Consider the following 23,689-nt stretch of genomic DNA (forward strand, 5'->3'; position numbering starts at 1 on the left):
TAGTTTGCCTACTTCCAACTAGAGTATTTTGACTGTGAACACAGTAGAGAACAGATGCATTAAAAATGAAATGATTGCAGCATGGCTTACATTTCGTAAAAGGGTATATGTTCCTGGCTGCCACTAGAAATACTTCTCTGCAACAGAAGGATTGTGTCTTATAACATTTTCAGATTTTATTTTCCCGGCTGTCACAGCAAATCCACTTCAGAAGAGGGTATAAATTGTTTTTCTTGTATGTCTTTAATAATAATAGTAATAATAATAATAATTAATAATAATAATGTTTTTAAAAAAGATCTACCGAAAGGAATTAGGCTGCCTGCTTTAGTTTACTGACATTTCTAACGAGATTGCTGAGGTATGTGTATTTTGTTAAATCTCTTGACTCCTACTTTTCTTCCAAGATTGCTAAAATTAAGAAAAGAACAGACCAGGCAAACAGCACACTAGGAGTTTAGACTCCAGCTCTGACTGATGTCTTCCATTTCACACTGAACAGACGGTGCAACAGGTTTTGCTTGACTGCAGCTGGGAAAAGAACAGAGCGCCCTGGCAAGTTTGTTCGCTAAATCTAGCACACATCAAGTTACTAAAAATACTTCAGCAAAAGCAAAAATTTGGGGGAAAACAACAACAAAAGGCAGTGATAACCCTTAAACATTATGACAAAAATTAAGCTGAACTGTATGAAATGTACTGTTGACAGATTTTCTCTTTTTGAGAAGCAGCAGTGAATGCAACAAGGGCATTTTAATATGTTTGATTAATTTATTCTAACTTTAATAATAAAAATATGGAATTGAAACACTTTAAGCCTAAGGAAATTTTACAGTCAGGAAAATGTGCTTTGTTCTCAGGGTAGCATCAGAGAGACCTGATATTTTTCCAATATGCATTAAGCAGAAGACCTTTCAGCTGCTCTAAACATTCAACAATAGCATATTTGATGCTCTTGGGATGAAATCTACTTGCCTAACTGCAAGGACATACTTGGCAATATAAGTAATCACTTCTATTCAGCGACACTTGTGAATAATGATGAACTCAAAATTGGATTTAGCCAGCTGATATTTCAAGGCCACAAGGGCATTTGTTTAAAAATACATTAGTTTAGACTACATGCGACATCTTGATTTGAGGTTGCTTGCAAGAAGCAGGAGCCAAAAATGTTAGCATTTGTGCAGGGCACTGCCGGCCAGTCAAGGAAAGGGCGTTGATGTTTCTGCCCAGTGGCAACAGACATTTATTCTTGCTGGGCCACTTCCCCGGCTGGCTGCAACTGCAGGCTTTTCTTTATGCGACAGGATATTTGTATACAGAATAGACACCCATGGCAGAGACCCATTCATCTGGCTGGGAAAGCTTGTCAGGACAGAAATGCCTTCAGTTGTTTCTGGAAAGTGCAGGTATTGAGTGTAGCTTGAGAGGAATGCTATTCCACAAGGCAAGCAGCCATGCTGTTACTGTGGAGCAGGCTTCTGAGACCTTTGGTTCCTGCAGGAGGTGTTATCCCACAGACCAGGGCCGTGTTAAGCACATCTGGCGCCGTGGTGCAAAGGTCCCTCCGGTGCCACCCCGGCAACTCCAAAACAAGGGAGGGGGCAGTGGAAAATGTCCTCTGCCTCCCCCACCGCCCCGAGCCCCAATGTGGCGGCGGCGATCAAGCAGGAAAACATGCTGGCGGACATGCTCTCCGGCGTTGGGGCACCTGAAAAGGCAGCCCAGGAAGGCTGTGCGCCACATTTCTCCAGGAAGCAGGAGGAGGACAACGACCGGGAGCAGGGCCGACTTTAGCAGATGCAGAGGCTATCCTAAGCCTCTGCGGGGGTCGCTCTCCTCCTGCGGAGACTCGGGAGGGAAGCTGCACGCCCGCCAGCCATATAGTTGGCGGGGTGCAGCTGGCAGGCATGCAGGGAAAGGGGAGGCTGCCGGCAAAGCTGTGCAGCCCCCCCTACTTGCTGGGACGCCCCTGAGAGGCCAGCGCCCTGGCGCAACGAACCACTAAGACCAATGGGAAAGACGGCTCTGCCGCAGACCACAGTGACCTGAGTACCGTATTTTTCGCTCTATAGGACGCACTTTTTCCCCTTCAAAAATGAAGGGGAAATGTGTGTGCGTCCTATGGAGCGAAGACGCCATAGCCCCACGACCTTCTCCCAGCTGGAGAGGTGACGTGTGGCTATGGCAGGAGCCTCCATAGCCGCACGTCGCCTCTCCAGCCGGGAGAACGCGCGCGGGGCTAAAGCAGCCCCCCGCGACCCTCTCCCGGCTGGAGAGGTGACGCGTGACTATGGCAGCAGCCTCTCCGCTGCGCCTTTCCGCTGCTCCCTGACCTGCTCTTTGGGGCTGGTGGTGGGCTTCCCCCCGCCAGCCCCAAAGAGCAGGTCGAAAGGAACCTGAAGCCTGGAGAGCGAGAGGGGTCGGTGCGCACCGACCCCTCTCGCTCTCCAGGCTTCCAAGGTAGCCGCCTGAACGCACCTTAAACGGCACCTTGTTTTAGAGCGGGAAAACAAGAGGGGGAAAATTCTCCCACTCTCTGCGCAGCGCCTCCTGCCACTTCGCTGAACGGGCGCTGGGCAGAGAGCGGAAGAATTTTTTCCCCTTGTTCTCCCCCCTCTAAAACAAGGTGCGTCCTATTGTCCGGTGCGTCCTATGGTGCGAAAAATACGGTATATCTGGTAACATGGTCCTGAGTTGTGTCTGCTATGTTAGTTCCAACTTGACCTGTTAGCAGATCCGGTGCAGATCCTGCACGCAAGGTGCTACATGCTGGCAGCAGTTTGCCCCCAGAAGCAGCCCAGCTACTGCATTCTGCACCAGCTGCAGCCTCTGGACCAACCTCAAGGGTAGCCCCACATAGTATGCATTGTGGTACTCCAACCATGAGGTTACCAATGCATGGAGAGGGTGGTCAGGCTATCCTGATCCTGGAACAGCTGTAGCTGTCTTACCAATAAAGGTTGGTAAAAGGCACTCCTAGCCCCTGTGCCCCCTGTGCCTCTGGTGGCAGAGCTGGACCTGGGAGCAAACCCAAACTCTGCAGGGAGAGTGCAGCTGTATCCAGGGCTGGCAACTAACCGACTTGCTGGAATCACTCATCTTCGGAGCATCCATCTTGCCAGGATTTAGACTGAGTTTATTAGTTCTCATCCAGCCCACCATTTCATTCAGGGCCTTCCCAGCCATCCCTGATTCACATGTTACAGAGAAATAAAGTTGAATAACCCCAGCATACTGATGACCCCTTGCCTCCAGTAGTGGAGCTTCATGCTCCGGCACTGGGGGGGCAGAGAGCAGGCGGGAACGGGGCTGATGCATGTCCTGGGGGCGCGGTGCCCAGCACGGGGGGGGGGGGGGGCAGAGCTGCGATGGCACCACACCAGGATTGCGCTGCCAGGAGCGGTGCGCTCCCCCACACCCCTCTTCCTCCACCAGTGCTTGCGTCAAAGCTAATGCCCGCTCCCAGTGGCTACATGTAGGTGTTAAATCCTTGCACAGTTAGAACTCTGCAGTGCTAGGGATGGACGGACCTGTCAGTTTGGGTTCTCTCCGTTTCTCATTTTTCCAATCTTGAATTCAGTTCTCTACGTTTCTGCAGCAATTCTTTTAAAAAAGAAATCAGTGCCAAAATCGGCCAGTATGTATTTTTGTGTGAATTTCTTGTGGTGAACACATTTTTGTATGCAATTTTGACTAATGCAACACATTTTTACAAGCGATGTATCCTAATGGGATGCATTTTTTTATGTTGTTTTCACTAATATATTCACTATTATGCATCCCTTGCCCCAATATCTGCAATTTTTTGTGGGGTGGGGGCTGCATCACAAAATTGAAGTGTGAATTTTGAAACCTCCCTGTGTTTCAATTATCATATCATTTCAGATGCAAATTTAAGGTGCAAACTGAACCGTATCTTCACCCTCCATTCTCACACACTGACACTGAACAGGGCTATAATCTCCTTTTGCTCAGTGCCTTGACAGCTGAGAATCCAAAGCCAAGCCTCTTCAGCGATGCCTTCATAAGAACTTCTTTGTTTCTATTCACATTTGTCTATGGGGGAGAGTGTGACTGAGTTGTGTTGGGCCTGCTTGCCCGTAAAATGTTACACTCAGCCCACCATTCTGTGACACTTTTCTGTGTCAGAGGAATATGCAATAAACTTTTCCTTAAAGACCTGAGTTTTAGAAGTTATTTTAAAACTACAGCAGAACTGTACAGAAGGTTAGTAAAGGGACCCCTGACCATTAGGTCCAGTTGTGGTCGACTCTGGGGTTGCGGCGCTCATCTCACTTTATTGGCCGAGGGAGTCGGCGTACAGCTTCCGGGTCATCTGGCCAGCATGACTAAGCCACTTCTGGCGAACCAGAGCAGCACACGGAAACGCCGTTTACCTTCCCGCCGGAGTGGTACCTATTTATCTACTTGCACTCTGACGTGCTTTCGAACTGCTAGGTTGGCAGGAGCAGGGACCAAGCAACAGGAGCTCACCCCAATCTCGGGGATTCGAACCGCCAACCTTCTGATCAGCAAGTCCTAGGCTCTGTGGTTTAACCCACAGTGCCACCCATGTCCCATGTACAGAAAGTTAGTATCTGGCTAACTTGTGCCTGGGAATGCACATCTTTCTTTGGTCTGAAAATGCATGTTCATGTTCATTCTGTTGTATAGTTCAAAGACATGTATAATCTCAATAATCCTTAAAACAATCATCTAACAAAGCATTGCCAACATATTGTAGCTGAGGTGGGGGTTTGAGGCTGAGAGAATGTGGCTTACCTAGAGTAGATTGGGGAAACTGTTGACCCTCCAGATGTTACAGAACTGCAACATCTGGAGGAAAAGAGGGGTTCTCCACTCCTGAGCTAAAGGGATCACTGCTGAGGTGAGATTTGATCCAAGGATTTTCCTGACACACGGTTCAAATGCTAACTCTCCTCTCCTAAATACCATATACTACAGTAAGTAGACCCGTTGCTTGGTCCCTGCTCCTGCCAACCTAGCAGTTCGAAAGCATGCCAAAGTGCAAGTAGATAAATAGGTACTGCTCCAGTGGGAAAGTAAACGGCGTTTTCGTGCACTGCTCTGGTTTCAGTGTTCCATTGCACCAGAAGCGGCTTAGTCATGCTGGCGAAAGACCTGGAAAAACTGTCTGCGGACAAAAATCGGCTCCCTCATCCAGTAAAGCGAGATGAGCGGCACAACCGCAGAGTTGTTTGCGACAGGACTTAACTGTCAGGGGTCCTTTACCTTTACCTTTACCTTTACCTTTACAATAAGTAAGTAGCAGCACTGGTCCCAACAGTGGGGAAACAAGAAGATGATTTATAGATGCTTTTTAAACACCAAATAAGTTAGCCAAAATATGTAAAACTAAGTAAAGTATGCATTGGAAATGTAAGCTGACAGAAGGAACATTTTTTCATATGTGGAAGGGGGGGACAGGAAGTCAATGGATAAAGTAACTAATGGTTTATGTTCAAATTTGTGGGGTACAGAGGAGAGAGAAAAATCACAATGCCTCACTTGAAGGCACCAACAAACCTACTGAAGCTAAACAGATTCTGAGTTGGGTCAGTGCCTGGGTGGAGGCTCTCAAGGACCCATCTGCTCCAGGAAACACACATGGAATAGAAATAGATAACACTGGTTTGAAAGCCAACATTTGAAAGCCAACATTGGTTTGAAAGCTTGAAGGTGACAGATTATATGGAATTGGCAGAAATGACTGGCAGAATCCGAGACCTGGGAGAAGAGTTTGTGGAAGAAGACTGGAAGAAATTTAAAGACTATCTTCAGAAATACTGTAAAATTAATGAATGTTAAAATGATGTTGGATTGAAAATAAGTAGCATTAGCAACAAAGTTAACAAGAGTATGCAAAATTGAATTGATAATGGATGAAAATACAGAGTTATAATATGTTAAGATACAGAGTTAAGATAAACGAAAGTGGGTAAGGATTTGCTGATTTGATTATTTAAATGGGAATACAAAAAGGGGAGGTGTGAGGAGGCCAAGGAAATAAGATAATGAGTTAGGGTTACAAAAAATGGATTTGTTTTTATTCTTTTTTTTCTTTTTATTTTATTCTATGTTTTTTTTGTATTTCTTTCTTTTTATATGACCTTTTTAAATTTATGTTTTTGTAAAACTTCAATAAATATCTTTAAAAAAAAATATGAAAGCCATGGCCCACTGGTTGCCCCAGTGGTGGAGAGCAGGTGGGTGGGTGGCTGATGTGTGTCCTGGGGGTGTGGCACACTGCTTGCAGGGGCATAGCACGTGTCCCGGGGGCATGATGCCCAGCGTGGGCAGGGGGGCAGCTGCGATGGCACCCCACCAGGATCACGCTGCCGGGGTTGGTGCACTCCCCCTGCACCCCTCTTCCTCCGCTAGTGGGCTGCCCATCTCCAAAGCACCCTGAAGTTTATCAGGGGTTGCATGAGATCTCATATAAAACGCTATGCCATTCAATCTGTCTAAGGGCAAAATCTGCCAAAAGTCGTTTTTAAGCTGTGCATCTCATGAAGGAGGTTTGGGTGACAATGGATGTAAAGTGCTACCAACATCTTTGGGCATATCTTACATAACAGACTTCACATTCACTTGGGAGCATGGGAATAGTAGTACCACAAAATGAGCTCAAGATAACTGATTTCTCAGCACTCCCACCAAAATTAAGTTCCCAGTATTCTTTGGAGGAAGGCATCGCAGTTAAACTCTTATATAGCACCAATGTGAGGCTTGCAATGTAGATATAACTTTGTTGTTTTCATCTATGATGATGTTAGTGCAAAAGGAAATGGCAATGCAGTCTAGAAGCTGACTTATCAATATGCACCTTTTCTGGTCACTAGATGGTACTGTAGAACAGTTCTGTTTTTCTCTGGAGCTCTAAAAGGTGCCTGACTCGGTGCTAAGCTCTTCTAAGCCTGCTTCTTTGTTCCCCGCTGTGCTCCTGTTATCCAGACATGCTGAGACTAATAAAGGAACCAACTGGGAAAGCCGTTCACAGTGAGCATGCCTAATCAACCAAGGGGAAGGCAAGGTGCTTAAAAGGGTGGGAGGCAGAGCTGGTGTCAAGATGAAAAACAACGTGTGTAATCCTTCCTGGAGTGGAGCCTCTTCTGCTGCCAGCCTATCACAGTCACATGTAAAGGAGAATTCTTCACAAACATCAGGCTTTAATCTGAGTTTAGACTGCAGCTTCCATCATCTCTGTCCGGTGCTCATGCTGGATGGGAATGATGGAAGCTCCAGCCCAATAAACATATGCTAGAACAACTCGGTGCTCACCTGTGGTTTTGGACTACAGTTCCCAGCAGCACCACCACCACCATCAGGTTGTGCTGGCTGTTCAAAAGTGCTGGAGATGACCAGGCTGGCGAAGGCCATGGGGTTCCTACCCCTGGTCTACTCTGAGAGGTCAAAATGGGCCTTCCTTAGCTATGTTACCAAAAATCCTCTCCCCTCTTAAAAAAAGAAAAGACTTGGCTTTTATAGGGCTTGAACCTGGGATCTTCTGCATGCAAAGCATATGTTCCATCAGTCACTGTCCTTCCCATTTTTTCCTGGCACCTGCCTCTGGCAAACCACTGTTCCTATTTTGGAGATGCCTTAAAATCTTTTTGTTGTTGTGTGCAAATGTGAATTAGAGGTCACTTTCCCCAGCTCTCTGCTCTGCAGCCGTCCTGGTTAAATGATGGTAAATTTACTAGAATTTAAAGATGTTTTATAATACCACAACCAGATCCATTGTGTTCTCTGATATTCTTCAGTTTTCAGAAAAGGGCTGTTATGGCCAGTTTCCTAACATAGCTGGCCTCTGATTGCCAGAGCAGCACAGGCTATTGCAGAGGGAGTAAGAGCAGCTGACAGCAGCAGATGTCCTTGTGCAAAGTGTAATAAAGCAGCAATCCACGAGAAAGCTGTTTTATAAATACAAAGACACGCCTGTCTTCTCAGCTGTTGAGTGTTGCAGACCTTCTTCCCCAAAGTTGCAGATTCCCAGCTCCCTCCCACAACAGCAGTAATATTCTAATGTGCAAAGAACATGTCCGACGGAAGCACCCAACCATCTATTGCAACAGAGTCTGCTAAGTCCCTTTCCCCAGTGTGATTACAATGGCTGGGACTGAGCCCAGTTCATAGACAGAGTCATGTCTACAGTTGAAAAGCCATTTCTGCCTGCTGAGGGTTCCATGTGGTGCAGCCTTCCAGGGGGCTCCTTGTATGGAGAGAAAACTTGGGAACAGCCTATGATCCAGCCAGTACTACATGCAATTGAGGGACACCATTCAGATTCTTTAACTGTGACTCCTGCATTGCAGGGGGCTGGACTAGAGGAATCATGGTGTTAAGTTGTGGGTGAACATATCAGACGACACAGCGATTCTTCAAACAGCTCTTGTTTATTCACAGGCCAGAACAGAACAGAACTGAAGGGTTCAGCCAGCCTGCTTATATAGAGCTCCAGAACAACATAATTGTAACAACTTTCTGTAACTATCCAATCACTGAACGTCACTTTCGATCCCTTATTTGCATATGTGGACCTGAACTACCTACAGTATCCCCCTGCTGGCCCAGGGTGAGAACTTCAGTACATAACACACGGGGTTCTCCCCAAGTTCCAGCTATACAATCAGATGGCAAACTAGCTTATATACTAAATGTGGACATGCATTCAGTGTGTTTTGTTTCTGCTTTAAAAACAAGGAGGCAATTAGGATCAGAACCATGGTGTGTAGTTGAAGGGTTATCTCTGCCCACCGAAAGAAAGGTCCCAGTGAAGGCTCTCCCCTTGAGGCTGCTCTTTGCCCTCTTGCCATTGATGTCCATGGAAGCCTCTTTTTCAAAGGGAGCAACACTTCAGGAGCGAAGAGGAGATTTTAACTGGGACCGTGGCTGGGGAAGAGGATGCCCACCACAGCTCAGACCCTAGTTGCTTTTATTTTCCAAGGAAAAAGAAGAAATGAATATTCACATGTCATCTAGTTTGACCCTGAGGATTAACATGCGCTACTGCTGCAATACAGAGATATGAAAATGCGGAAGTATTTTTTGGCAGCTGCCATGTTACTATGGCAACACATGAGTTGGTCTTTAGTGGGAAGGCCTATAGGGGAAGAGAGCACAACTTCTAAGCTGGCTAGATACTTAATTTAGAAATTAAGTATTTCCGCCAGCCTGCTGATGTCCCACCTGCAAGTGTTGGATTTAACCCCCTAGAGAGAATCATTGCATCATGGACCTTGTTGTATAAGTTTTGTACTAATGTAACTGTATAGGCTTCAGTTCTAGATCTCCCTGCAGGCCCGCTTTATAGACAAGTGCATTCAAGACATTTTTTTTTTAAGTTGAAGCTAAGATAAGAAAGGTTTGAAACTAGTACTAAATATGTTTAATAGGGCAGATTCTTTATTTGTTATATTTTCCTCCACCCTTCTTAATGTCACAACAATCCTAGGAGATAGGATGTTAAACTGAGGGGCAGTGACTTTTCCAAAGCCACTTCTTATCTTCAAAGGCAAATCTTGTTTGTATGGTCACATCAGTCTTTACTAAAGTGAATGTTTCAAATGGAGTTGACATCCCTTAAATACTCCAGGAGTCTGGGTTATCTTGAGTGATAATAGTTTCCTGAATATTTGCTCACCTAATATTTGCTGCCTTCATCGGCTGTTTATTTGGATTTCACTTGCTGGTCTTACTGTTTTATCTGGTTTCTTTGGGTGGTAGTCAATTATGTTTTACTCAGAGTTCGACCCATTAAAATTAATGAACACACCTCAGTTAGGTCTACTCTGAATAAAACAGTTAAACAACACCTTTTTATATTGTTCTCTGCTTTTTAGACTACAGTCCTAAATAAATTTACTGGGGACACAAGGATTTCTGAGTAAACATGCCTAGGACTGCTCCTCAAGTGCAGTTTCTGTATTCTATGGTTTTTAAGTTTACATTTTGTCATGGTGGGGGCTGCCAAGATGCAAAAGGCACCATATAAATGCTGTAACCTAAATATTTCAGGCTACAGGCACCTTCCATAACTCAGTTCTTTGCAGGAAGCACTGATGTAATAGTGATGTAACACTAAAGTGTAGAGACCCCCGTGGTCCTCCAGACATGTTTGGATGAGGTTTCTGGTAAAATGTGAGGGGGAGGACTGTAAAAAAAAAAAAAGGAGGGGGAGAAATCTGCCACTTTTTGTGTGTGCTGCAGGGTAGACCCTTTATTCTTCTGGGGAGACTACCAAGGCAAGGCTATAAATTTGCAATGTTATAAAAGAAGTGACATGACTTGGTGATGGAATGAATATTTTTATTTATTTATTTTTAAAATTTCTATCCCACTTTATATTTTTAATAACAACCTCAAAGCAGTTTACAGCATATTAAATCAATAAATCAAGAAAACAATCGCCGGGCGATGTTCCTCCTATGGAAAGCAAAGGAGAGAGAGGAGTAAAAGATTATGCCAACTTTTTATTCTTTCAATGTTTCATTCATTCAGTGGGATGAACCTTGTGAATGGATATTATTGAGAAGGAACAATGTATGGTATTGGGCATATTGAGTTTGAAATGTCAATGAAATATTTAAGCAGGCTATCAGGCTGGCAATGGGAGTTGTGGGATCAGGGGAGAGAAAAAGTCCTGGAGTAGAAATGAAGGGATGAATACATTATGAGTGGCCAGATGGTATTAGAAAGCCTTGGGATTTGGTGAGGTCACTTATTGACAGTATGGAACAAAGCAGAAGTACCCATAGATCCACAGTGGATCCCTATGGAGAGAGGGAAAGAGGAGGACCTCTGAGATCTTGGCCATTCACAATATTTGCTTGGGATTCTTGGTGCTCACAGGCAAATGTTAACATTCACTAGATTTGGGAATTTTGTGCAGCATGGATATATATTTGTGTATGGTTTTCATGTTCAGTCAGCTGAAAAAAAAAATGTTTTTTTGACCTTCTGCTATGTGCATTAAATGCTAATTGATAATTCTGGAAATGACTCTCATACCCAGTCCACCATATTGAGCACCTCCACATCTTTAAATAATTTTGTTGGTCCTCTCTGAATTCCCCCCGCCCTGCCAACATGACTTATTCAGCCTTCGACATCTGGTTGCCTCATCTTTATTCCATCTCACAATGACTACTCGCTCATATTCTCAGGAACAAAAAGGCATCAGATTGATGTCTTGAGACTCCCTTTATAATGGAGAGATAAATGGACCTCCTAAATTACATTTTTGTATTGTCCAATGCGAAAAGCAAGAATTAACAGATAATGCAGGCTTGAGGGATTTGCTGAGTACAGCTTTTCTTATCCTCTTATTTATATGCATGCACAATTCTAGATGGTGCTCTTGAGAGCTGTAGAATTGCTTATGGATGGGAGAGCAGACCGACAGGCTGAAGGGCAAGTAGGATTTGCACATACAATGTGAAATTTTCAGCAGGAGAGACATTAAAATTTCCCTCATGAATTGTTCCCACCTGTCAAGCACCTGAGAAATACAAGTGATAAATTGCAGGTGTTGGTGGAGCAACAGTGGAGATAAATGGAATGTATTTACAGCAATAAAATCACCCCATTGCCCCCAAATACTTTTTACTGGTGATGAGGAAGGTAATGCTTTATTTGGTCCAGTGTTGTGACTGAAAATTATATGATGATTTCCCCGCTTTAATTTATTTACCATCATTGTGTTCATTAACAACGTTTAGTGGGTGTCATGGACTGGTTGGACACAGGCAAATGGTGGGAGGAACCAGAGAGGCAACCACCAATCAAAGAAGGCTCAGAGCCCGGGGAGTGGTGCTGGCAGTGCCAGATTTATGTATAGGCTAAGTAGATTTATGTATAGGCTAAGTAGGCTGAAGCCTAGAGCCTCTAGGGGGCCTCCCCAGCCCCGAACAGCGGGCAATCACCCCCGTCCCAAAATTGCAAACCCAAGACTTCATGCGAGGGCAGGGCAACTCAGACCCAGCAGCTATGAGACTCAGGGCCAGCCAGTGGGGCCCAATTTGAAACTTTAGGGCCCAACTTGGAATTTTTTTGTGGGGCCCTAGTTCACAGCCAGAATCTGCAGAAGCTTAGAGATACAAATCCGTGTGCTAGGTCATTTTCACAATGTCAGCAAAGCCCTTCAGAAATCAGACCTGTTACTGAGTTCTCGTGCAAGTTTGTAAACAAATTTTGATGAAGTTTTCTGATGTCCTTTAGAGGAGAAATTGTGAATTGCAGAATTTTAAATACCCATCTTCATTAAATTTTGTTGATAACACTCTTCCATTTTCTTCTTGTCGTGAGGGTGGGGGGTTGGGAGGGGCCTCACAAGTGGAGTAGCCTAGGGCCTCTCTTCATCTACCATAAATCCGGCCCTTGGTGCTGGGACACTAAGAAGCGGAGGTCTTGGAAGCTGAAGGGGGAACAGGGCTTAGTGAGTGTTTTTGCTAATAGTGTCATACCTCATGTCACGTTTGCTAAATTTAGCGCAGAAGCGCTAAATCGTGCTTCGCGCATGCACACCAGCGCCAAATCATGCCATGCACCTACACTGATATGATGTTTCAGGTTGTGGGCTTTTCATGTTGCGAACAGGCCACCGGAACAGATCCCGTTCGCAACCAGAGGTACCACTCCAACTTGCGCAGTGTGATTTACTGCTGACTCGCTCCCAACAGTGGGTGGCAAATCAGAGATTGCCCAAGAGATAGAGCAGCTTTCGGCAGAGTCGGTAACCAAACCCTTATGAATTCCCCAACTTGATGAAATGGTGAAATGCAGGTGAATTCATGAACTAGGCTACAATACGATTGGCACCTAGGACTTGCCAATCGACCCATTAAAATTAATGAACACACCTCAGTTAGGTCTACTCTGAATAAAACAGTAAAACACCACCTTTTTATATTGTTCTCTGCTTTTTAGACTACAGTCCTAAATAAATTTACTGGGGACACAAGGATTTCTGAGTAAACATGCCTAGGACTGCTCCTCAAGTGCAGTTTCTGTATTCTATGGTTTTTAAGTTTACATTTTGTCATGGTGGGGCCTGCCAAGATGCAAAAGGCACCATATAAATGCTGTAACCTCAATATTTCAGGCTACAGGCACCTTCCATAACTCAGTTCTTTGCAGGAAGCACTGATGTAATAGTGATGTAACACTAAAGTGTAGAGACCCCCGTGGTCCTCCAGACATGTTTGGATGAGGTTTCTGGTAAAATGTGAGGGGGAGGACTGTAAAAAAAAAAAGGAGGGGGAGATAGCTGTCAGGGTTGGCACAGCGGTATGGTGATGTGCATCAAACTCGCAGGGATGGATAAGGGAGCGGAGAAGTCCAGGTGAGTCCTCCCCTCTTGGAGAGGAGCAATGATTCAGTGTGGGCCAATGAAGATGCAGATCTGCCGGCTCGACTTTTGGCAGTGGCAGAATGCAAAGAGGAAGGAGGATGAAAGTGCCCCTTCTTCATATCAGAGCCTTTCTCCAGCTGCAGGGAGGTCAGGTGTTGCACCACCATACTGTCCACTCCTGGAAGATAGGAACAGGCTCACCATTCAGTTTGCTAATGTTCCACATAGCTGTTAAAAAATACTGCAAAAGCTGATGTTAGCTTGGTGCAGAATTGTGTGTGTGTGGTCATCCGTAGAGAGCCCATGCAATTAATTTCCCCTGGAAATCATAGACCAAAATAAAGCTTGTTTGCCTTTCATGATTCAGGGGGATTGTCAATCACATTGTTGGCATCTACTCAGTTTGCAGTCCAGGGAAATTGCGCCAGTATCAAAAGGCAAGTTTCTGCCTTACTTTGTAGCATTTCAGCAAGGGTTACCCTTGGCATGTTCTCAGAAGATGCTAGTTCATGTGAAATCAAACTTACAGCGGTCATTAGGGCCTCAGCTTCTGTTCAATTGGCCGGAATAACTAGTTGGAAGGAACCAGACTAGCGAAAAGAAAAGCCACCAAACAGTGATGACCCCCAGGGCTGCACGCCTGTCTAGGGGATCGCAGGAAGTGATGTCTTTATTTAAATATTTATAGGCCAACTGTTCATCTGCACGGGTGCCAGGGTGGCAAAAAGAACATAAATTATGAAATGCACAATAAAATAAGAAACACATCTTTCAAAAGTAACAGATACAGCTAAAAACAAGAGAGCAGGTTAAACAACAACCAACCTAAATTGCCTGGATAGATAAAAAAGGTAAAGGTACCCCTGCCCATACGGGCCAGTCGTGTCCGACTCTAGGGTTGTGCGCCCATCTCACTTAAGAGGCCGGGGGCCAGCGCTGTCCGAGGACACTTCCAGGTCACGTGGCCAGCGTGACGAAGCTGCTCTGGCGAGCCAGCACCAGCGTAGCACACGGAAACGCCGTTTACCTTCCCACTATAAAGCGGTACCTATTTATCTACTTGCACTTAGGGGTGCTTTCGAACTGCTAGGTGGACAGGAGCTGGGACCGAAAGACGGGAGCTCACCCTGCCACGGGGATTCGAACCGCCGACCATACGATTGGCAAGTCCTAGGCGCTGAGGTTTTACCCACAGCGCCACCCGCGTCCCGCCTGGATAGATAGATATAGATTGATAGATGATAGATAGATAGATAGATGATAGATAGATAGATAGATAGATAGATAGATGATAGATAGATAGATAGATAGATAGATAGATAGATAGATAGATAGATAGATAGATGATAGATAGATGATAACAGCACTGGCACCAGTGATACTTGTGGGGAAAGGGCGTTCCACAATAGGGGACACCACAGAGAAGGCTCTATCCCCCCTCACTGCAGCGTGAGTTTTCTGTAACATTGGAACAGGGAGAAGAGCCTTCTCATATAATACCTGGTGCACTACAGTAACGTTGAGGCTGAGGTACAAAGCAGCCAGACCCTGGATTGTGGCCTCTTCCACAAATTTGCCTTAGGCAAACCCTCCAACTGAAATATCAGGGCAATACTGTCCTACCTTACAATTATTTAATGTGTATGCATGAAGATTTATTTATTTATTGTCTCCTTTAAAACTTAATTTATTTCATCTAGGGTTTTAAATATCCCCATGAGCAAATTTAGGCATAGATAATGAAACGCCTTTCAATTGCTCCTATATTTGGATTGTCAGAAGTGTGTGATTTAATAAGTAAATAAATAAATATCTGTAATGAGATAGAAACTCTTTGACAATGCTTTCTGCCACCTTGGCATGATTTTCTATTGGAGGGATTAATATCTTCTTTTGTTTTAATGATAATAACAATTTATGTGGCTTATTGCCAAAGTCTGAAGCCTTTGCTTCAATAAATTATAAGATTTAGCTGTCTTGTTTGATCTCTTAATCGCTAGCTGTTGTCCAGTCAGCTTCTCTTGTGGTCTTTGAGCCAAGGCGTCTTCCAGCTTCGGCTTCTTTCTTATTCAAAGAATCAGTTGCTCCTCTTGCCTTATCCTTTATTTTTTTCCAGCACAGTTTATTTCTTCAAAAACTCTTCCAATAACTATTCTTAGCACCCTGTGTGGTAACCAGTTTACAACTGGAATCTTTGAATTATTTATCGTTCTTCACTTTGTAATATAATCTTGTTGAGTTTCCATTGTTTTAAATGTAAGACATAAGTGAAATGGGAGCATAGTGTACAAAAGTTATAAATTGTTTCATCCTACTATTTGATTTTCTTGATATTAAACTAGAAATCTATAATTAAATATGATTTACAAGGAGAGGAGTTTATAGACTTTAATCTTGGTTTGTTTTTGTTTTTTTTAAAAACATCCTGCATAAGTTAAAATATTTTTAGATCTCTTCTTCTCTGAAAATGGAAAATATGAACATTAGGATCATGCGGTCACATGGGTGTTCCTTTCACCCCCCCATGACCTGTACTTTCAGGGATGACTCCAGGATTTGGGGAACTTTTGGGAAGATGCCCTTTCTGGACCCCCTTAGCCTAGAAGGGTGGGGAGATGAACATCAAGGAGTCTCTCACATTGCCTCTGTCCTTCGTAAGTGCTTTCTGCCAAGTCACAGTGGTGCTGCTGCTCTGCTGTTGCAGGGGCCCAGTGCATGTAGATGTGGTGTACTCCAGTGGCAGGTGGTTCCATGTTCACCGGAAAAGGGGTAGTGGCATGGACTGGTTGGATGCAGAGGAATGGTGGGAAGAACTAGCTGGGGAACCAGGGAAGAAGGCTCAGAGCCCGTGGAGTGCTGGTGGAACAACAATGTGTGGTCAAAGGGAAATGCCTGGGAAGTTGCGCTCATTAGACCTGACACTCAGTCAATGAAGCCAATGAAGGTAATAACGAGTTAACTCCAACTTGAATGGTGTGATTTACTGCCAACTTACTCTTTGACAGGGAGGGTAGGGGCAGACACAATGTCAGGAGACCTTTAGGTTGGCTACAGCAATCTGCAGGTGTGCACATAGCTGTCCACCTGAAGCTCTCCTGATCTCACCATGGCCATCCTGGGGAATGCAGCACCACTTGCTGTTCCTCCCCCTCTCATGTGCATCTGTGGGAATGCACAACCTCACCTCACTGTCCCTAGCCCTTTATTTTGCCTCCTCCATTCCCCAGCCACTGGGGGATATTCGGGTCAATGGCGCTCTTCACAATGCAGTGAGACAGGAAGTGCATGCAAGGGCACATACTTTTTCATTGCAGTGAAAGAGAGAGATTCTCTATCTCATTGTATCTTTCGTCTCTGGGACGGCAGCTCTTTCATCTGACAATCCCGCTGTCTTCGCCAGCTTGTTATAATGAGATCAGACATAACTGGCTTTTCAATCTTGTTTGAAACATAAAAGAAGTTGAAAAGACTTCTCTTATTGCCCTGGCTGGAATTGTCACTGCTCTAAGCTCTTCTGCTGCTTCTAATCTCATCTAAAAATCAGCTGATCTTTAAATTGGCAATGGCTGTCTCTTTTTCGTCTTTCCTTTTAACCCAGGGTTGTTTTCCATGGCAAACCTTTCCATCTGTTTTGTGAAGATTATATAGAGCTTTTGTCTTCCAGTGACATCACAGAAAAGCTTTCTGTGTTCAGATAAAACCTTTATTTGTCGCCAAAGCAAAAGCCTTTATTCTAACACCATTAGGAGGTTTTGCTTATATCTTCCCAAGTCAGTTGCTGGATTCACATGTTCATTTTTTAACATGGCATATGTCACTCCACTGTGTTTTTAACTCATCATTTTTCATGCAGTGAACATGTATGGATGTTCCCTCATATCTTCACAAATATATCTACCAAAGGTTACTGGCCTGCTTACTCATATTAATATGTCAGTGATTTTGAAACTGTGGGACAGGCCTCCTTAGAGGGAGCAAGTAATCTGATGGTACAAAGGTCCAGAGAAGGATGGGGTCCTGGTGCTCTCTCTTTCTCTCCCTTCCCCTCCAACCAGCCAATACTTGGATAGATGGAATGGTGGACCCTCTCTGATACACACTGGATTTGGAAGGTAACTGCATTCTAATTCCCACATGAGCCTCCCCTCTGTGAAAACTGTTAGCTTAGATGAATTAGATTGGAACAATCACTTACACTTTCTGGAGTTTATTCATGCAGGAGCTATTTACACAATGTGTGGAGATGGCATTATATATATGCCCATGAAACATCCTAAAGCAATTTAACCCATCAACAATACATATGGTGGATAGTGTATTAATAGAAAGAACCTAGGAGTTGGTTTATGTTACATTGCAATGTTATGTCACTCTTAGGGCTTGAGTCAGGCGTAGATCAGCAAGAAAAAACAATAAATCACCCGAGGACAGTGAAGTTAAATCTTTATTCCAGGAAACAACCACAGCTCAGACCTGGTGGTCTCAGAAACTATTCTTAGGAGGTATTGTCCTGATGGCACAGTTTTGAAGACTGAAGGTCCCTGCCTTCCCATCCCTGTCTAAGGTTCCTCCTCGCCTGGGTTTTCCCTACGCAGTCTCAAACTGTGTCTGTGCATGACTAATCTCTGTTCTGTTCTTTTCATTTATCTGTGTGTTCTTGGAGGCCACGGGGGGGGGGGGAGCTGGTCACAGCAGGAGGGGGAGACTCCCTGGACTCTTCAGCAGCCTGTTTCGCACTCTGCCTCTTGACCCTTCTCTGCTTCAGCCTCAGAGTCTGAACTGCACTCTGCCAAAGACTCTTCCTGCTCACTGTGGCCTCTCCAGCTTCTGACAGCTCCTCCTCACAGTCTGCTCCCTCTTCTCCCTCTGACCACTCACCCTCCTCCTCCCTCCAATCCCCTGGCTCTCAGCCTTCTTCCCCTAGGGGGTTCCCTGGCTGGTACATTCCACCACTCTCTGCATCCAGCCAGTGTTTGGCAGTTACATAATAGTTGCATGCTCCATGAATATAAAATTATGATAACAGTAGCTGATAAACTTACAACGTAATGAGGTTTAGGGTAGGGTTGCCAAGTTCTTGAACTGCACTTCTAACATGGGATTTTCTCAGACACTTCAGCGATTTCCACCCGGACGCTGTTTGCGAGGGCCAAATACTGGCTGTGTCTGGCAAATGCATGATTGACACTTTCTTTCCTACACCCTTGTAAGATTATTACCATCTCCGCAATTGTTTTGCAGTGTGCGCGTCAGTTTTGTGGAGGAAGCTTTAGTATATCAAATTTTGTCTCATGGTGAATCTTGCAGCAGGAGACTCAATGACACTGTCATTCTATACATTGTGCCTTTGCGTTACGTTTACAATTTCCATTAAATTATTAAATTCCAGTTACTTCTGTTAATAGGATAATATGCAGATCTAGTTACAAAGGAGATTTACCCAGATACTTGTAAAACGTGAATGCTGGTTCCTCAGCTTTGCGGCTTTATAATCCTTTGGCTTTTCCAAGTGTAATGAGGGGATAAACTATTCATTAGAGTTTTGTGGCATCTTCCTCTTGGGGATTTTAGCTCTCAGTCACCAGGCTGAGGCTGCAGTGTAATGACTTGGTTCACTTACATTTTCTTGTATAGTGGCTCAAGGTCAAGTGAAGTAAAACATGGAAGACTGGGCTGTCATGGGAGACGAATAGCTTGGAAAATAGTTTTCATGGACTGATTCCTAGGGCCACCTGACTGATTTGGAACATGGTTCATTCACGTGCGTCATTCTATGTCAAATGTGGGTATTTGAAATGTGTATATTTTATATGTTGCATTAATGTGCCCTCCTTTCTCTGATATATTCTCATCTGGCCATGCAGGCTGGGACCTGGATGTAGAGCAGAGACCTGTGTCTGGAGACTTGTGTCACAGATGAACAGCTGGCAATTACCAGGGGCGGCACTTTTCAAAGTGGATGGAGAAGCTGTAGAGAGGGGTCTTCCCAGCCACAGATTTCCCTCACCACCCAGGGTTCCAGTTCCATTGTTGCTCTCTAGGTGAAATAGCATGCCCAAGGAATACAGAGAGAGAAATCACAAACTAAACAACTCTATATGTGATTTACAAAAATCCATTAACAATAATGTCTGACATTTCAACACCTTGTGGAAAAAGGTAGCTAGGTTATTTGTGGGGCATAATAATTCCTTCATATTTTTTTTCTAAATATAGTCCAGCCCACCACATGGTCTGAGGGACGGTGGACTGGCCCACGGCTGAAAAAGGTTGCTGACCCCTGATCTGGAACAAGCAGAAAGAGAAGAAGTGACAATAATTATACATTTCTTCCTCCATCAAAGCAAGTGGTCTTCACCCCACCCCCTCCCGCTACTTGAAATCTCTTAGCCTCTTCTGGGGATATGTTGCGCTTTATATTAAGATGGTAATTTTGTAAATCAGGCAGTGATTTCTTTCTTTCTTTCTTTCAAGACCATTGGCATTTGAGTTTTCCTAGCAAAATAATGCACCACTTCCCAACTGCGGCCAGCGCCTCGTGGCTTCCAAGGCTGCTGTTTTCTCTCTAAAGCCACATTCCTCGGCTTGCCAGCATCTATAATAGTGCTTTCCCCTTCTCCCCACCTTCTATTTTTTGATCCTGGGGCACAAAGTCCTCTCACCTGGGTGACCTGCTGTCGCTGCGCCCAGTTCACTGGCATGTCATGCTCATAATTCATTTGCTACTGTAAAATGACTCTGCCTTAAAGGGTTGCTTTCAAAGCCAATCAGATTTTCTTGGCCATATGCAAAGCTTTCCCCCTTTAATACCACATTGGGCTCCTTTGCACATGTCAATCATAACTGGTGTAGCCACAACCCAACAAAACAAAAACAAAACTCCACACATGGAAAATATATTCCATTCAGCTCTGAGCAAGGTATCATCTTCTTACTTCTTTGGTGATCACTTGTAGCCAAGTAAGATTGTCTTCCATGAACATGGTCTTAACAGTGACTGTACAGGCCAACTCTGGATCCACAAGTTCTTCCACAGTGGGGACATAGGTTTCCGGGCAGCAGTTGATCATGCTTCTCCCTTTCGTCCTGAGTTTGAGCATCTTACAGTGAGGTGTGGTATCACTACAACACATAATATAGCCTAATTCCCCCCCCAGAGCCAAACAAAAAGAAAGGTTTGACATTTTGCCCCATTCTTGAGTTTATCCATAAACTCATGTAGAAGTGGGACAGTCCCACACTTTTTGCAATTCCTCCCAGTGATGCATCCCCATTGAGACCCTTTCGGTGAATTATTCCTTTCTCAGATACCCCAGCAATCAAAGAGGTGGCATAACATTGGGGACAGAAATATGGCCCTGCACATGAGAGTAGCACATAAATGCATGAATAGGACCCAGGGCCAACACGTCCCTGAGGCAGGCTATGGGGTTGGCAAAACCCCAAGAGGCAGTGCCCAAGGAGGTGCCCTGCGCACGTTGCTGCCCCTGCAGCTGGTGGAGAAGTGGCAGCAGTGGCAGCTGCTGACAAGATCTGGAAAGAGCCCATGGAGATCTCACGAGATCTTGCCAGAACCTGCCATTGCTGTGACTGCTTCACCAGTGCTTCCAGGCGACCCAGACAAGGAAGACGTTGGCGTTGGCGTGGCAACCACGGGGCAGCATCTTCCTGTTTCACCTCAGGTGGCAAAATGGGCTGCCCTACCCCGAAAGGACCTTTGTTCTCTTTGGATTAGAAAGCCCAAACTCCCAAGTTTGCCATCAGTTGAACAAGGAGAAATATTGTATTCCAAAGCAAAAGGGAACCCCATGACTCTTGTCTCAGTAGCCCTATCTTATTCTGCAGTCTACAAGCACCTGTGAGTTCTTCCTGCTCTTAATGACAGGCCAGTGTTGCCAGTTAAGGTGGCCAGCTGCAATAGAGGACACACAGGGCTTTGGCACTTTTAATGGTGGTGTAGGAGAGGGGATTTCAACACCTGTTGCTTGCTGCTGAAAGCAAACCTCTATTATAACTGTTAAAGAGGCTGTCAAGAGACCTCCCCTCCGTTGCAGCTGGCTCCTGTAGCCATCGTCCTTCAGCTGTACACAGCTTGCAGAAATAAGCTTGGCAAGACAACTGTATGTGCAGATTAGCCTGGAAGCAAAATGGAATTACTGTTATTATCATTTCAAGGTTTGTTTGAGGGATGGGCTCAAAAACGGCAGGAGTAGGGGTTTGAGGAGCACACACGATGAAATTCCACGTGTTCCCCCACCCCTCAAATTTTTTTTATTTCCTTGTTTTATTTTGGTGGGTATTTGATGGTGTTAATTGCAGAAGCCACAATAGCTTTGTTGTTTTAAATTGTTATTAGTATTATGTTTTATTAGGACCTTAGGGTGAAGGGTCAGTAATAAACAAACAAACAAACAAACAAACAAACAAACAAACAAATAAATGATATGCAGTTACCAATATTTTTGACCCATTTCTCTTCCCCAGATGCTGAATCAAGCTGGATTTCAACCCGCCCCCCTCTGCCTACCAATGGATGGGACTTGGCAAGATGCAGGCGTAAGATGACAACCTATCCTGGTGGATGTGCCTTGTTAAATACAAAGCTGAGATGCTTGGGTTGCAGCCTTCGAAATCCTTGGGATTTGCCTAAGAAGACTGCCACCTTTTTACCAGCTCGTGCTCCATTTCAGCAACCTGATCTGCAGACCATCAGATTATTTTTATAATATCAAAAAATCACTGAAGAATTCCTGAATATGAGGGTGGTGCTGAAGGCACAGGAGCAGCCTGAGTATTTTTATCTGGTTGATGGGCAACTTTGTCACCTACAGCAGGAGCCAGGCCTCACCTGTGCTTAGTTGTCTGACCTGCTGTCCATGACTTGAAGCAATTATTGCCTTGTCTCCCCTCCCCTCCAAGTTTCTCTCAAAACAAAATACAAGACTGGCAACTGCCTCAATGGCTATAGATTGAAAACAGTAGCCTCAGCTCCTAGGAGATGAATGGCACAGCCCCTTTTCATTGCCTGTTGGAGTGCATGTTGTGCAGACAACAGTGGAATAGCAAACTTCTGAATGGCATGACCTTGGAGGAACTGCAGTTGCCGTTGATCAACCCTGAATAAGGTAAAAGCCAGAGGGAACTTACTCTTCTGCAAATAAATTGCTGTGAATATTCAGTAAAACAATCCAACACCTCTCAAAGTGAATTTTCACCTCCCAAATAGGATGATGAGAGGCATGAATACAAATGAGGGAAATGGGTATTGAATATGCAAGTTGTCAGCTGTGTTTGTTGTGTTTTTCTCACAGCTTTCCTCCAAGGAACTTGAGGCCACGCACCTGATTCTTGCTCTCCTTCTGCTTTAGCCTCACAACTGTCCTGTGAGGTTTGTTAGGCTGAGATGGAACCACTGGCCCAAGGCCACTGGGACACAAACTCAGATCTCCCTGCTCCAAGTTGGAAAGGGCAAAACGAGGGCAGTGCTTCCGGGCCGATTACAAAATCAGCATCATTTCCAATAAGGGATTTGCCATCAAGACAAGGCAGAGAAAGGTTAAAAATAGGGTGGCGGAGTGAAAAAGAGGACTATGTTCCTGCACCTTAAACAGGTGAGGAGGAGAAGGAATTTCTTCAGGTGCATTTTGTATGGCAGGGCAGACCTGCTGAAATCTGCACTTCTACACAGCCATTAAAGGGAGAGAGCTTCTGTCCTCTCTTATACCAGGCCACCTTAGCTGTAAAGTTCCTTGTCTCCCCATTCAAACCAGCAACATTCTTCAGTCATATAAAATGCCTCATTGGGAACAATATGACATCCACCATGAACATAGCATTGCATTTTATAGGACTGAAGGACACCTGCAAGCTGCTTTGTGCCGCACTGCCAGGTAGCAAGGCTGGGGGGGGGGAGAGAAAATAACTCCAAACACTCTGCTGCCTTGTCTTAATGGTAAACTCCTCACCCCCAATGAATTCCTCATCCCCTTTTTGATAGAGTTGAATGTTCTTGTGAAAATGGGAGGGAGGATATTTTTTGGGAGGTGGTGGTGGTCTAGCATAACTTTAAATGGAAACTTGATACACCATGACAGGTGGCACTTTTTACTGCTATGCAAATAAAGTGATGGGGGAAGTCTTCGGGAAGCTACAGAGGGAGCAAAGGCAAGTGGGTCTGGTCTGGTGCCACTGAGAAAATTTCTTCCATCTCAAAGAGCAGTGACAGAGGAGGGGCGTTCCTCAACGGTAGAGGAAAGGGTTAATTTTCCCTGTTGCAATCCTGAAAAGTATCAGCCCATCACTACTGCCTGTGGA

General features: G+C 44.8%; 1 long non-coding RNA gene across 1 annotated transcript; it reads left to right on the top strand.

Moving 5' to 3' along the window:
• Positions 1 to 287: 287 nt before the first annotated feature.
• LOC310763145 lies at positions 288 to 22,562 on the top strand. Its single transcript, XR_014548512.1, has 2 exons — positions 288 to 361; positions 21,860 to 22,562. It is a non-coding gene; the product is annotated as an uncharacterized lncRNA (long non-coding RNA).
• Positions 22,563 to 23,689: the final 1,127 nt, after the last annotated feature.

The sequence above is a fragment of the Podarcis filfolensis genome, assembly GCF_964270895.1.
Source record: "Podarcis filfolensis genome assembly, chromosome: 5".
Taxonomy (NCBI): Eukaryota; Metazoa; Chordata; class Lepidosauria; order Squamata; family Lacertidae; genus Podarcis; species Podarcis filfolensis.